Raw genomic sequence first — 11,092 nt, forward strand, 5'->3', positions numbered from 1 at the left:
GCAGTGTCTCTCCAGTGGATTCCAAAATTTACCAAACTCCATTGCATTCTTGGGATGGATGGATGGAATATATGCTCGGCAACGATCATGTCAGGGTTAATCTTGGAGATTATGGTTGCGGTGTCGGTCCATCCTCGGCTTTAGGTTGTTCAGTGCCTGGACCTTCTAATCATGATGATGATGTGATGTGAATGCTTGTATGGTCGAAAACTTCTGGCGCCCCCGGATGAAATAAGGAGACGTTCCGTTGCCGATGTGCTGCTATCAAGTATTCCAGGACTTTGTTCCAAGCGACATCCTTCGAACCATCTTCTAAATCTTGGACTATCGTATGGAATGAGATGTGGTAAGAAGTCCCCTGTTATACCTCGGTTTGATCCGATGGCATGGAGGAGTATGTGAATTTATCTTTGTGGCGTGCTCTCGAAGTATTCGGTGTACATGTATGGCTTCTTGTTGAGAAATTCCTGCGGCTCGTGAAACTTCGACAATGATGATGTTGAAATCATAAATAACCTGGTTGAGGGGAGTGAAAGCGTCTCATGCTGGTAGTCCCCATGTGTATCCTATTTTCACTGCATCGCCTTGAATCCACGTCCACGTGATTTGATACAAGCTTATCGTACTCTTCTGGATGTTTTGCTGGGATGCTCAGGATATCGCATGGACAAAATATTCTGGATAGCGAAGATGTAGGAATGAGAGATTTATGTTGTTTATCATGGATCTCTCTGTTTCTTCAAGAAAATGTTTCAGCCGCGTCTCTGGAGTTATCTCATGAGTCTTTGATGATCGTCGATGGACTGCGAAGAGAAGTCCCCAGTCGCATTTTTCTTCAGTTTCTGAAGTTGTTTTCCTCTGAGCAGGCTTGGGATCCTCCACGGCCTCGTAAAGTGTTGAAGGTGTCTTCTAGACAGAGAGGTGATGATATTATTACGCTGCACCCTTGAAGAGTAGATAACCTTGTTGCGGCTATGGCCTTTTGGTTGAATGTGTCTTCTGAGCTTTGACACTAAAGGGATTCCGTGTATATTCTCAGTCCTCAAGTATGGTTTACATGTTTCCATCCTTGTAGTGATTACTGCTGTGGTGAAGCTCTGGCTGGTATCAACAAATGAGCGGCAACAATTCTTGGTAGCAGATGTAATCAGAAGAGACTATATTGTCATGGTAACAAAGTAGGTTGGATGGAATTGTATGGGCATCCGTGAAAGTAAAAGGATTGGCTGGAGTCGTACGAGCATCCGTGTAAGTAAAAGGATTGGATGTATGCGTAAAACTATCCATGACTACGAAGATTGGTTGGCTGTGATCATGATCCTTGACATGGGGAGCGTGGTGGTACGACCCTTTGCAGGAAGAAGCGTCATTGAAGCAGCTTCGGATCTTGGAGAAGATGTTGAAACTTAAGAATCCGAACGCTGAAGCCTCGTTTTCGGATCTTGGAGAAGCTTATGAAGAGAACGCTGAAACGGAGCGGCTGCTGGAGTGAGCGTTGAAGCGGAGCGGCTGTCGGAGTGATCGTTGAAGCGGAGCGGCTGCGTTAATAAGTGTGTTGTCAAACTGGACACTCTTCAAGCGAACAATGGTTAGGAGTCCCAAGTTCCATCTATCAATCATGCTTTCCAGGAGAGGTTGGGGTTTTGGAATGGCTTCTCTGGTTGGAAACAGCTGCTTCCCTGATGCAGTGCGGTTGAGGGCTGCAAATATGCCTTGACGTTGTGCCTTAGGAAAATATAGAATCTCACATAAATGTTATCATAGATTGTATGATTTTGCGGGCGAAGTCCCCAGAAATCATGCATCTCCTGACAGGGAAAAGAGTCTTTGTGAACTCAGGGGGGTTGCTGATTTTTCTTTGCTTCGATTTTGGAGAAATCGTTCTTGATGTTTTCGTGTAATGAAATTAGATTGTTGATTCCCTTCTACTGGGCGTTCAAGAGCAACGCTAGAAGGATGCAAGCTGATGGTGCAGAGAAGATGCAAGCTGTTGTAAAGATGCAAGTTGTTAGCGCTGGAAAGGATGCAAGCTACTGGCGCTGGAAAGATGCAAGCTGCTGTAAAGATGCAAGTTGTTAGCGCTGGAAGGATGCAAGCTGCTGGCGCTGGAAAGATGTAAGTTGTTAGCGCTGGATCAGCTTGGAATGGGCGCTGGCTTGGCGTGGACGCTGGCTTGGATTTGGTATGGCGCGGACTGTCAGTTGGGCATGGAGCGGACTGTTGGTTTGGCACGGGGCTGGCTTGGCGTGGCGCGGACTTGTTCTTGCGGGCCCAGTTGCCTCTTTCCATACGCAGTTCAAATAGGAAATCATTTCCTTATTCAAATTACAAAAGTGTTATGCGTATGAAAGGGGTTGGCTCTCCTTTTATCTCGTATCTTTGTTCTCACGTCCTGGTGTTAGCGGTAGCAATAAAGTGGGAAAACATATTCCATCTATGTACTCCAGCGTTTCTCTTTTAATTTGTTTTCTTGTTTTCTTGTGTTGGTGCAAACCCTAGCCATAGGTATGCCTTCCATAAATCTGTAGAAATATTTTTCTTCTGAACTGGTGTAAACCCTAGCCATGGGTATGCCTTTCATAAACTTGTAGAAACACTTCGTCATAAACAATTCCTCTTCGATTATGCAAAGTAGGCATGTACGGGTAGGTGACTTTTTTTTTTGAAGGCAAACAAAGCGCTTGGTTTATGGTTTTGATTTTTTGGATTTTTGGGTTGATAGACAAGTATTACCCCTGAGGGTTTTGGATTATTATTTGGAACGAACTGTTTTAGAATATTGACGTTTTTGGTTATGAATATAAGTGGCATGAGTACCCTAGGGAAGTCATGGAATTGTGAATGTTGTGCGATAGTAGAAAGCATGAAACACGGGAAAAAACATGGCTATCGGTTTTTTATCTCCCTGTGAAGATTTGAAGTAGTAGACCATGTATTTTGTCTAGCAAGACTTACTCGGTTTTTCGGATCTCCTGATGAAAAGAAATATCCCGGGTGTAAGACCGAGTTTTGTGGGAAGAACCTCCGTGACGGTGGAAAGTCCCCAGTCATCCCTTGTCGTGTCATGACTGGTAACCGGGCCGTCTGGTAACTGAGCTGTCGATCCCTGGGCGGGTCATTTGGATTCTACTGTCCTGACGTCTTGGTCGATATATGAGATCGTGTATTGAAAGTTGATATTGTAACCGAAAGATCAATCTCCCACTGTGGTCGCCAATTGTTTGAGGGTGAAAACGGTTTCTGCTGATTTCGGTAATTTCGGGTGTGTGGGTGAGAAACCAGTCTAAACCCTAAACAATGTACTGCAAGGGAGTACTTTAGATTCAAGAGATCAATCTGTACAAATCCGGTCTAAACCAAGAAATGGCCGTTCCAGACTTGCTTTGGTCACAAAGAGGAGGAGAAGGGTTGTTTTTGGGGAGGGAAGCGAAGAGAGTGTTGAGACCAGAATAGTTGATCCTGGAAGAGTAGTTGTTTTGTGACTGGCATCGGAAAGTGGGAAGCTAACAGATGGTAAAGCTAGCAAACGTTTTCTGAGTGTTGTATGCTCCTGAGAACTTGTTGTTCGGTGGAAATAGGTAAGACCTATTTATACAAGTCGAAGTGAAACGTACCCTGGTCTCGTAAGAAATGGAAAACAGATGAGTAAATGGGAGGAGGTGGTAACCGGTAACGCCTGGAATTGATGTTCCATAAAAGAAAGCATTTTACTATTACTCCCTGTATTTACTAACCGCCTCATCCTTATGACACTGTCTTGTAACGGGCGTAGTGTACACCGTACGCTGTAAACCGCCAAACCAATACCCAATGAGCATCCCCCAGTTTGTGACATGTGTTGATGTCTCGAGTGTTTTCGTGGAAAACATGTAGCATGTTGCTGTTGTTTGGGAAGTTGAGCTTGTAAGACTTGACGGCTCGGTGGTGACCTTCGACGGTCGAGATTTTGCATCTTGAGAGGAAGGGTATCCGTTGATTATTTCAATCCTTAATTTGGTAGCCAGTGGCATGAAAGCATGGCCGGAATGCCTTTAATATGGCCTAGTTTAGGTGTGGCCAAAAGCTAGGATTTTGGCATTGTTTAGGCGTGACCAAAACTAAGGCTTGGCGTTAAGCCAAAAGGTTGCCCTGCGTTAGCTGGTAACCTTGGACGGCTAACATCTGCGTCTTATATGGAATGTGGCCGTCGATTGTTGCAAGCCTTCGTTTTGGAAGCCGTGAAGGGAAGGCCGGCATGGTATTGTTTAGGCGCAGTAAGGTGGCTGGAACGGCATGCCATTGGCACATGTGGCATGGTCGGCATGCCTTGGCGCGGTTTTGGCGTTGGGCCAAAGGTTACCATGCGTTGGTTGGTGACCTTGGACGGCTAAGATTTGCATCTAAGATGGAAAGGTGGTCGTTGATTGTCGCACACCTTCGTTTTGGCAGCCATGAGGGGAAGGCCGACATGGTATGGTTTAGGCGCGGCAAGGTGGCTGGCACGGCATGCCATTGGCACATGTGGCATGGTAGGTATGCCTTCGCGCGGTTTAGGCGTGGCCAAAACTAGGGTTTTGGCGTTGGGCCAAAGGTTACCATGCGTTGGTTGATGACCTTGTACGGTTATGATTTGCATCTAGGATGGAAGGGTGGCTGTTGATTGTCGCACACCTTCGTTTTGGCAGCCGTAAAGGGAAGGTCAGCATGGTAATGGTTTAGGCGCGGCAAGGTGGCTGGCACAGCATGCCATTGGCACATGTGGCATGGTCGGCATGCCTTGGCGCGGTTTAGGCGTGGCCAAAACTAGGGTTTTGGCGTTGGGCCAAAGGTTACCATACGTTGGCTGGCGACCTTGGACATCTAAGATCTGCATCTCAGATGGAAGGGTGGTCGTTGATTATTGCAACCATTCGTTTTGGCAACCAACGGCATGTAGCGGGGCCGACATGGTTTGGCATGGAATCGTGTCTGGCATGGTTTTCCATTGTCACGATGGCGCGGATGGCATGGTTGGCATGCCTTGACGCGGAGGTATGGCTGGAACGACATGCCATTGGCACATGTGGTGCGGCTGACATGGTTGGCATGCCTTGGCGCGGAGACGTGGCTAACATGGTTTGCCATTGTCATGGTGGCGCAGCTGGCGTGGTTGGCATGCTTTGGCGCGGAGACGTGGTTGGCATGGTTTTCCATTGGAACGGTGGTGCGGCTGGCATGGTTGGCATGCCTTGGCTCGGAGACGTGGCTGGCATGGTTTGCCATTGGCACGGTGGTGCGTCTGGCATGGTTGAATGCCTGGGCGCGGAGATGTGGCTGGCATGGTTGGCATGCTTTGGCGCGGAGACGTGGTTGGCATGGTTTTCTATTGGCACGGTGGTGTGGCTTGCATGGTTGGAATGCCTTGGCGCGGAGATGTGGCTGGCACGGCATGCCATTGGCACATGTGGCTGGCATGGTTGGCATGCCTTGGCGCAGAGACGTGGCTGGCATGGTTAGCATGCCTTGGCGCGGAGACGTGGCTGGCATGGTTTGCCATTGGCACGGTGGTGTAAGAATTTAGGGTTTGGTGTACGAAGGTGATGTCGGTCAATACTAAGGGTTCTACTGTGGAACATGACACATATATATGTTAAAAAAAGGTACCTTGGTAATTCTTACGTAGGCGTTTTGAATGATTCAATAAAGGCGCTAGTTGTCCTAGTGACGTCATGTCAGATGTAAGGTTTTACGATTTTAACCCTAAGCTAAAAACCACCATCAACACTAGGATATAAAGTGTAGTTGAGCTCAAGGACTTTATGGCGATTCATCATACAAGAAGAAGAACTACTCAAGGAACCGTGGAACTTCTCAAAAAAAAGGTATGTGAAAACTTGAACTTATCTGTCATTCAAAAGTCTAGTTACTCTATCTCCTACTCTTTGAGACAAGAAGTCGTATGCTTTATATATAGACTTGGATTATACACATTTGGTATTTCGAGCCGAGTATACCTTGCCTATCTTTATCTCGAAATATGTGTTGGTAAGCTTTTCTCTTTGATCAAGTTTATCTTTACCATGTGACGAAAGTCATAATATGTTTCAATCATCTTGAAAATTGCTTTGACGAGAAATGGTGTAACAACTGTATAACGTCCTCTAAGAATATTTCAATGATTGAAATGAGAGTTTAGATTACATAACCAATGGTGGACATAAGCATTGTTGTGGAGACACATTTATGTATAACTCATATTCCTTGAACCAAAGTTTGCAAACTTTGTTGATCAAGAGAACCGGAAGAATGGCGTGAGCCAAGTCCGCGAAACCAGTCCGCGAACTCCGAAGTTCTCAAACCCGAGAATTTCTTCTGGAGTTGACAAACTACTTGCATGAAGCTAAGTCCGCGAACCCAGTCCGCGAACCGGCGAAGTTCTCAAACCCGAGAATTTCTGTTGGAGTTTGTAAACTCTACGAACTTGAGAAGGTTATATATCTAAAGATGATTTCTGAACTTAAACTTTAAAAAAGACTAAGGAATGCAGTTTGCAAACCGTGGCTATAAAAGTTCATGAACCGATTCAAGTGAATCAAATCATCTTTGCTTCAATTGTGTCTTGTGTAGTACATGAGATTTCCTTGCAATTGAACAACTCTCTAACTAGTTCATCTTGAAGTCATTTGAACTAGTTGTGGTGAAGAAGAACATGGTTGATATGAAATGCTCAATATGGCTAACCATTTTGTTAACTGTTGTTGAACCAACAAGTGCATACGTTAGGGTACGGTTAACAAACCTAGAAGCGTGCATTGTCAAGTGTGTATAACAAGCTAAGTTTTCTATCTAACGGTTGAGAAATATTAGCTTGAATCTAAATCAAGTTTTCATCTAACGGTGAATATTTAATGCTTTGTTACTAAACTAACACTGATTGCAAACCCTGATTTGAAAGACTATATAAAGGAGACATCTAGTATTGTGCAAAACTAATATCCACACCTCACATGTGATACTAGTTTGCATACTAGAGTCGATTCTCCTCTAACCTTTGGTTTTCTTCTTCTAAAACCAGGTTAACGACTTAAAGACTTCATTGGGATTGTGAAGCCAGACCGATACTACTTTTATCGTAGTTGTGTAATATGATCTTGTATTTTCTATCGTACGAGTACAATCAGATTGATAGGCTTGAGATTGATATCTCCGATAGGAAATATATAAAAAGTAATCACAAACATATTCGTCTCATTGTTTGTGATTCCGCAACATCTTGTTTCGCTACCGTACGATTAAGATTGTTGTCAGGTGATTGATAACTCTAGGTTGTTCTTCGGGAATATAAGACCGGATTATCAATTGGTTCCTGTTCACCTTGATTATTATCAAAATACGGAACAAAACCTTTAGGGTTTATCTGTGGGATACAGATTGATCCTTTGATAGACTTCTCTGTGGTAGACAGATTTGTTTATTGTCAAAGCCTGCGATTTTGGGTCGTAGCAACTCTTAGTTGTGGGTGAGATCAGCTAAGGGAATCAAGTGCGCAGTATCCTGCTGGGATTAGAGGCGTAGGAGCATAACTGTACCTTGGATCAGTGGGATATTGATTAGGGTTCAACTGCGGTCCAGTCCGAAGTTATCTTGGAGTAGGCTAGTGTCTGTAGCGGCTTAATACAATGTGTGTTCAATCTGGACTAGGTCCCGGGGTTTTTCTGCATTGCGGGTTCCTCGTTAACAAAATTTCTGGTGTCTGTGTTATTTCAATTTCCACATTATATTGTTTTATCTTTATAATTGAAATAATACAGTTTGTGCGTTAGATCATCAATTAGAGTAATCCAACCTTTGGTTGTTGATTGTCATTGATTGATCCTTGGATATTGGTCTTTGGTACCATCCAAGTTATTCCTTGTATTTGATTAGAACTCGCAGTTCTTGCTTGAGTAAATCAAATCAAGAAGAGAGATATAAACTCGTTGATATACTTTTAATTGATTGTGTCTTGTTGATTCTCTTAAAAGTATATTCGAGTTTGTCCATACAGATTGGTAAGCGAAATATTGGGTGGGGTTGTTAGACCCACGCTTTTTCAATTGGTATCAGAGCAGGAAAACACGTTCAAGACCTCAAAAGTATGCGTTTGTAGCGATCTGACTATATGGACCATAAAGTCTCAATTGACGCTTCACCAGGTTTAAAAACCAACCGTAGAAAAAAGTCTGATAAACTGGTTACTCTTCAAAAGGGGTTGGATGAACAAATTCGGATCTACTCTGGTCTTGTTGCATAAATTGCAATTCTTAAGGATTTTATATCTGGTAATAGTCCCTTGGTGAATCTGAGAAACTCCAGTTGTTCCTCTTTAAAGAATAGTCGTAGATCAGATGGTAATCAACGACCGGTTGTTGTGAAAATTGATATGACTAGGAACCACTCAGACAAACTTCAAAGTTTTGGCCTGCATTGTTGTTGTGATTCCTCCAATAAACTTCAACAAGTTTGTATGTCGTTTCAAAAGAGTCTGAATATTGCAAGTAATCGTTGTAAGAAAACTAAACAACTTTTTGACACTCTGAAAGAACATACAAAACTATCAGGAAACTCTAAACAGAAAAGTACTAATAGTATGGTTGCCTTTGCTTTAAGATCTACGTCTCCTTTTCAATGGTTTCTTGATAGTGGATGTAGTAGACATATGACAGGCGATCTCACATAGTTTGTTTCGTCTACTGACTATGAAGGAGGTCCTGTAAGGTTTGGAGATGTGAGTTGTTGCTACATCAGCAAGAAGGGAACGATCAAACTTCCTGGTGTTCCAGAAATTCATGATGTAGTATACGTAAAAGGTATGACTGCTAATCTTCTTTCTATTAGTCAAATTTGTGACAAAGTCCATCGAGTTGTCTTCAATGCAAATGGATGTGACATTGTAGACAAAACTGGGAAAGTAATTTTTCAAGGAACTCGTGGTAAAAACAACTGTTCTCTACTTGATACTCAGTTTAGCAACCGTTGCTATTTGACTAAGATGGAATCTACACATCTTTGGCATGATCGTTTTGGTCACATCAATTATCGTCTTCTAACTAAGATCATTTCCAAGTTAAGAAAACCCTAATAATTCTACAACAAGAACAACTAGAATAAATCTAGAGATATCTTGTTTAAAACTTCTTAAGGATTTTTACGAGATACCTTAATCGAAGTTTTCTTTCTAGCTTCCTATTTCGATTAACAAGTGTTGGTATACGATCGGAAACGGAAATCTATCAAAACCTAGGGTTTGTGATCAACAACTCTTGAATGGTTTTATAACAGAAGAGAAAACCTTATAATAGACAAGAGGTGAAAAACCTAGATTACAAGTTGTATGATCAATCACGAAGATTAAATCCAACTCGGATTTGTGATCCCCAATACAAAGACTTTTTTCTCACCCTTGTTCACGAAGAACAGAAGACATGGAAAACAATCATATGAGCTTACACCAATTTTCCAAAGGGGATAAAAACGTGTAGCATTAACGAACTCTTTACTTATAGTGAAAGGTAACTTGGAAGCTACTCAAAGCTATTTTCATTTTTCAAGACTCTCCTAATTTTCGGAGTCTTTCCTAAGTTACAACTCTTGCCAAAATAATTAAATAAATAATTAATTAGCAAATATTCTATTTATGTGAATAAATCACATTTTAACTTAAGAAGGAATCAAACACTTTAATATGGTAATCAAATATGTTTAATAGCCAACTTGACTAGATAAGGAAACATCACCAGTTTGACTAAAAAAGACTTCTAGTCACGTAATTGGGCCCAAGTTCGTGAACCGTTACAAACAGTCCAGGGATTTTTCCCTACTCACGAACTGTAACAGTTACAGCAACACTTATAACTGTTAATTTAACAAATCAATCATAACTTCATCGTTATGACTCGGAATTAAGTGATTCTTGGCTCGTTGAATTCGTAAGCTCATTCACTATAACATGAGAACCTTTCCAGGGATAAAGGTTATTGTCACAAAAGTCGTGGCTCAAATAACCTTGAGTATGTATACATAAATGTACATTAACCGTCATAGGAATTGTTCCATAGAGTGAGCATTTATTTCGATAGATTAGAAAGGTATAATTGAACAAGAATCCAAATGAAATCAATCACCACATACCTTTGTTGATGAAGTCCTTGTTGATGTCTTCTTGTAATCTTCAGTCTTCATCCTTCAAGAATAGCTCTTCTTAGACCTAATCTAGTCCGAAACTATCTTAAGTATATTAAATCAAGAATGAATTTTGGAAACTAAGTTTGACGACTAGATTGACATACCAACGCTAGTGGGTTCAACCGAGCAATGCTCTAACAACTCTCATGTAAGATCTAATAGTGATCTCGGATACCAACTTGTGACACACCAAATCTTAAACCTGCTTAGCTATTGAGATTATAGCCTGAATCTGAAGGAACCGAATCTAGATCACCGAACTTAAGCAACATAATTACATAAAGTATAACAAACCTAATCCCAAAACACTCTGATACTTTATGGATGAAAAGCTCTTAAATGATATTAATACGTTGGTGTCTTATTTTACAAACAAACAAAGAACACATATATATAAAAATATATAACATTTTTAATTTGTTAAAGTTTTGAAATACAAATTCGAATATATTCAAGCGTGCCATCTCTTCTGAAAATTGAAACTGAAGTGGGAACGAGTGAGCACATCATTTCAAAGAGGTGCCCAATGAAAACTGTTAGAGCATTGCTCGGTCGAACTCGCAAGCGTTGCTATCTCAAACTTGTTGTCAAGTTTAGGTGATCAAAACTATAAGTCTTGATTTCTAGTTTACTTATAGCTATGTCTCGGATTAGGATAGAATGTGTAGTTGAGCTTTAGCCTTCACGGCGTTCATCGATTGAAGACGAAGATCTACTGAGGAGAGCATGGAGGAACTTCATCAACAAAATGTATGTGGAGACTAAAACTTATCTATCACTCAGAAGTCTATTCTATTCTATCGCCTAATGAGACTAAGTCGTATAGCTATATAGACTTTTATATTATACATATTTGATATTTTGAGCTGAGTTTAACTCGTTTATCTATTTCTCGAAATATGTGTTGGAA

The sequence above is a fragment of the Papaver somniferum genome, chromosome 6, assembly GCF_003573695.1.
Source record: "Papaver somniferum cultivar HN1 chromosome 6, ASM357369v1, whole genome shotgun sequence".
In the NCBI taxonomy this organism is placed as follows: domain Eukaryota; kingdom Viridiplantae; phylum Streptophyta; class Magnoliopsida; order Ranunculales; family Papaveraceae; genus Papaver; species Papaver somniferum.